The sequence below is a fragment of the Fundulus heteroclitus genome, chromosome 2 (assembly GCF_011125445.2).
Source record: "Fundulus heteroclitus isolate FHET01 chromosome 2, MU-UCD_Fhet_4.1, whole genome shotgun sequence".
Lineage (NCBI taxonomy): Eukaryota > Metazoa > Chordata > Actinopteri > Cyprinodontiformes > Fundulidae > Fundulus > Fundulus heteroclitus.
Window position 1 is genome coordinate 2735700 of NC_046362.1, and position 4892 is coordinate 2740591.

Consider the following 4892-nt stretch of genomic DNA (forward strand, 5'->3'; position numbering starts at 1 on the left):
TTACTTTAAGTGTCTGATTGACTACCGGGTTCATCTCCACTCTAGTTCATGACATTACCACTTATCTTAAGGAGCTGGAACCAGGAGAAGGGCGTCACTATGTTTACGCTCATGCGTTGGTACAGAACAAACCTCTTTCCAAGCCTTGACTCCTTGCATGACCCAAGCCTACTCCTGTTCTCATTTTCCTTCCTCCTAGAAACCCGGATTCCAAGCCAAGAACCATTCCTCTGTTACTCACACATTCTGAAGACTCCACCAAGACGTTCCAAGCCAGCTTGCTGGAACCCGTGAAGCCTTTGATCCACACCCTGCATAAGCCATCCTGCCTGAGCACCCTCTGACCAAACATCTGGAGAACACCTACCAGTCCTGCACCTCTCGCCTTCCCTTCTTCAGCAAGACCCAGAGATCCAGCCTGCCGACTTCATCTCCACCTTTATTATTTTCTTCAATAAAACCTTTAACTGATTCCTGCCTCCGTGATTGTGCTCATTCAGAGTCAATTTGCTAAACATGACACCAGCAGAGTGAGAGAAGTGAGAGACCCTGATCTCCTCCAGCAGCCTATAGCCTATAACTACAGAGATAGTTCAGGGTAACCTAAACCAGGAAAAAGGAAAGTTTTAACATTAGTCTTAAAAGTAGACAGGGTGTCTGCCTCACGGACCAAAACTGGGAGTTGGTTCCACAGGAGAGGAGCCTGATAGCTAAAGGATCAGCCTCCCATTCTACTTTTAGAGACTCTAGGAACCACCAGCAGACCTGCAGTCTGAGAGCGAAGTGCTCTGTTAGGAATATACGGGGTAATCAGAGCTCTGATATATGATGGAGCTTGATTATTAAGGGCTTTATATGTGAGAAGGAGAATTTGAAATTGTAGCGTTTTGGATCAGCTGAAGGCTTTGAACTGCATTTTGTGGACTTCCTGATAATAAAGAATTGCAACAGTCCAGCCTTGAAGTAAAAAATGCATTTACTAGTTTTTTTAGCATCACCCCTGGACAGAATATTTCTAATTTTGGCGATATTCCGGAGGTGAAAAAAGGAAACCCAGGAAACTTGTTTAATATGGGATTTATAATTGGTCAAAAATAACACTGACTTTTTTTACGTTATTACCAGAAGCCAATTAAAATGACATCCAGATTAAGTGATTGGTTATAGACAGAAGACAGAATCCTCATAGCACCAGTTCAATATACTTGAATATTCTGTCACTTGTGTGGGACTGCATCTTTCAACATCAATATTTTCTTGTTTTGTGTGTGTGTGACCCCATTGTGGTCGATCATAAATGTAGATCAGAGATGGTGTCAAGATCAGGACGTGCTTGTTTGAAATGTAAAAAAGTCAATAATTCACGTTATATTTAACTGTCGTGATGTGTTGTGATGATATAACTCATGTCCACCCTGTCAAATGAAAGGCAATTAGTCAAAGAAGCAGATCTAATATGGTTTCCCGGCAAACAAACATGCACATTTTTATGATGGGTAAAAGTCCATCTGCAGCTGTAACAGCCCACAGATAAGCAGACAGATGAGACACACACACACACACACAAAGATCAGTTCATACAAGATGGCCAGGGATAAAGACAGAGACATGGAAAAGCCTCATCTACACCTTTCTGTCATCAGATCCGTCACCTGGCTGCTTCTGGTTCTGCTTCAGACATCCACAGCTCAAAGTGAGTTCTGTTTTATTTTACATTTTTTTGTATTTAAAACGTATCTAATGAGGCGCAACTGTTTAAACAAACAGAAGTTCTAACTTCTCTACATTTAGATGAATAGGTGAAACAGATAAATGAGATTGGTGGTTAAAACAGGAAGTCCAAGAGTTAAAGAGTGGAGGCGATTATCCCTCAAGACTAGATGATGCATTTATATTTGATAAATTTACAAATTTCGAGTTATTAATTTAATCTTCCCACATATAACTACTCTTTGAATGGCTTTGTTTTGTAGCTGAAGCGAAAACAGTAAGAAAATAAATCCTAAGAATCCTAAATGTACAACAGCATAGCAGCTCCTTCCGCTTACATTGCCGAAGACTCCATATTATGGCTAGTATCTTAACTTTTATAGTGTTAGCATAAATACTTTTATAGTGTTAGCATAACTACTTTTCTCCTTGATTTGAACAGTTTCGCAGAGAAATCTGTGTAAACTATGGAGTTGGCTTGAATCCACAGACTGTAATCCAGTAATTTCTTCAACTCATACTTTAACACTTTCAAACAGGGAATGTTTTCCTGTTTTAATCTGGCCCAGTAACATTATGTTTTTGACTTTGAAACCAATGATCGTAAGTGCATAAAGTTAAGAGCACTGAATAAGGCGTCGACAGTATCGCCAAAGCTTTGGACCTTTGGCAATAATACAAGTCATGATTCATCTTATTTATGATATCTACATACGCAATACCGCCAAAAGTGTTCACTCGCTCCTCCAAACACTTGAATTCAGAAAATCCAATCATTTCCGTGTTTATAGGTGTATAAAATCCAGCAGCCAGTCATGCAGACTGCTTCTATGAATATCTGTGAAAGAACGGGTCGCTGCCAGAACCTCAGGGAATTCCAGCCTGGTTCTCTGGTAGAATGCTACCTCAGCAATAAGTCCAGCTGTGACATTTCCTCACCGCTGAATATTCCCCAGTGAAATGATAGTGGTCATATAAAAAGCTGGGAGCAATTGGGATGGATGGGAACTCAGCCAATAAAGTGTGTTATCAACTTACAAAAACATTTAAAACTAAATTTAAAGTATTAATATTAATATTTGAAATGTTTATTTATGAGCTACTTTCTTTTGTACAAATAATATAAAGCCTCAGTGTCCCTATGTTTGTACAGACTGACAAGTGACAGAAAAATGAACTTATTTTTATTTATTTTTTAGCTCTAGATCTTAAAAAAAGGCTACATCCCTGCCTGTTATGTGGTTCCTCTATAACAAACCACAGGAATATAGAAAACAAGACAAACCTTTGGTCAAATACAGAGCTTGCTACCATTTCTCACTGCAATACCAGTTGATGTGTTTGTTGTTCCATTTTTGTTATGGAAACCATGGTCTTTATTCTAGCTGTAAAAATTACTAGATCCAATGTGTTGATTTAAAGCACATTTTAAATGTGTTTATTTTTGTCATGACTGGAGAGTGAATATTTCTTGCTATAATTCTGACAGCTCTAAACATATTTTTTCCAGCATCCTAATTATGACGTTCCAGTGATAGCCAGGAGCTGACCTATAAGAATCTTAAAATTTTATGACCGTTCTTGCTTGTGGCTCAGGTGAAATTAGAAATATTTCCCTTTCAGAACTGAGAACAAAGGTTTTAAATGTGTCTTTAGGAAGGGGTTTCCCCAATATTATTCAAAATTTTACCAGTGCGATATAAGGAAAAGAAAACGCTCAGTCAGTAGAAACTAGAGACTTGTGAAAACATCTTTGCCCGCCACTCGTCCATCCATCCATCCATCCATCCATCCATCCATCCATCCATCCATCCATCCATCCATCCATCCATCCATCCATTCATCACCCACCTACCAGTTCGCCCTCACATCCGTCCGTCCATCCGTCCGTCCATCCATACATCCATCCATCTTTCTGTCCATCCATCCATCCATCCATCCATCCATCCATCCATCCATCCATCCATCCATCCAGCCACCCCAGCTACCATCCATCCCAAAAGATATGCAGGACTATCAACAATGCACCCAAACACATATACCAATGGGTAATTCTGAGTCACCAATAATGTTTTTGGACTGTGGGACCACTAGAGAGAACCCGCACATGTATGGAGAGAAAATGTAAACTCCATGCAGAAAGAGGGTTTGCTTTACACTGTTTTGTAAATGCACTCACGTCTTGCAATCCACTAGAGATTTAGTCAACGATTCTGTTAGAGACTGACAGCAGCCTCATAACCCAGAGTAGGAAAAAGTTGAATTCAGTAAAAACTCAACTTGGAATTATTGGTAGTTTCAATGAAACCATAGTCTTCAACTAATTGTCAAAGGATGCTTTGGTGTCTCGATGTAACCTAGGATGTGTAAACCTATAAAACCTAATTTGTCTTAGATGAATGTGAGCAGTCCTGTCTCTCCACAGTGGCCAATAAAATCTCGGAATGTTACGGAAATGTTTTTTTTCACAAGTCCCAGCTGAGTATTCTTTTCTTACAACAGGCTGTGATGTTCAGAGTCGAGTAAACTTTGCAGAAAACAACGCAGTTGGTGATGTTGTGACAACTATCCAACTCGCACTTGGAGAAACAGTTGAAATGACAAGCACAGGCCTACCGTTTGGGATTCAAGGAAACCAGCTCATAGCTACTCAAGTGTTGGACCACGAGGTAATTTCGGACAAGGCTTAGGATCAGAACCATATTAGTTGTCAGAATTATATATACAGTAACATTTAATAATTTATAATAATATTGGAAAGCAAATCAATTCAAATCATTTTTAAAAACTTTCAATACAAGAAAGTTTATTAAAATGTGGGTTTAATGAAAATTATATTTAAAAACATGTTTGGAGGTTATTTTTAGGGGGTGCTTTTAATCTGAGATTGCAATGCATATTATAATTGTTTTAAATATAAATATGACTCTGAAGACAATTAGGAGCTTCTTTGACTTTCCTTGCACATTTGAGTAAACAAACATGCAGCCAAGTAAAAGGGTTTTAATTGAGTTAAACTCCATATGTATGATACATACTGTACATACATTATTGTTTATTTATCGTTATTTTGCAGGAGGCACAAAACTATGCAGTCACTATAAGTTGCAAAGGAGCAAGCGGAACGGTGAGTTTTGCTGCTATATATATATATATATATATATATATATATATATTATATA

At 38.5% G+C, this 4892-nt stretch overlaps 1 non-coding gene across 1 annotated transcript; it reads left to right on the top strand.

Annotated features, from left to right (window-relative positions):
- The first annotated feature begins 1559 nt into the window (after positions 1–1559).
- Positions 1560–4839, top strand: LOC105927027. Its single transcript, XR_004932364.1, has 3 exons — positions 1560–1693; positions 4213–4379; positions 4787–4839. It is a non-coding gene; the product is annotated as an uncharacterized LOC105927027 (transcript).
- The last annotated feature ends 53 nt before the right edge of the window (positions 4840–4892 follow it).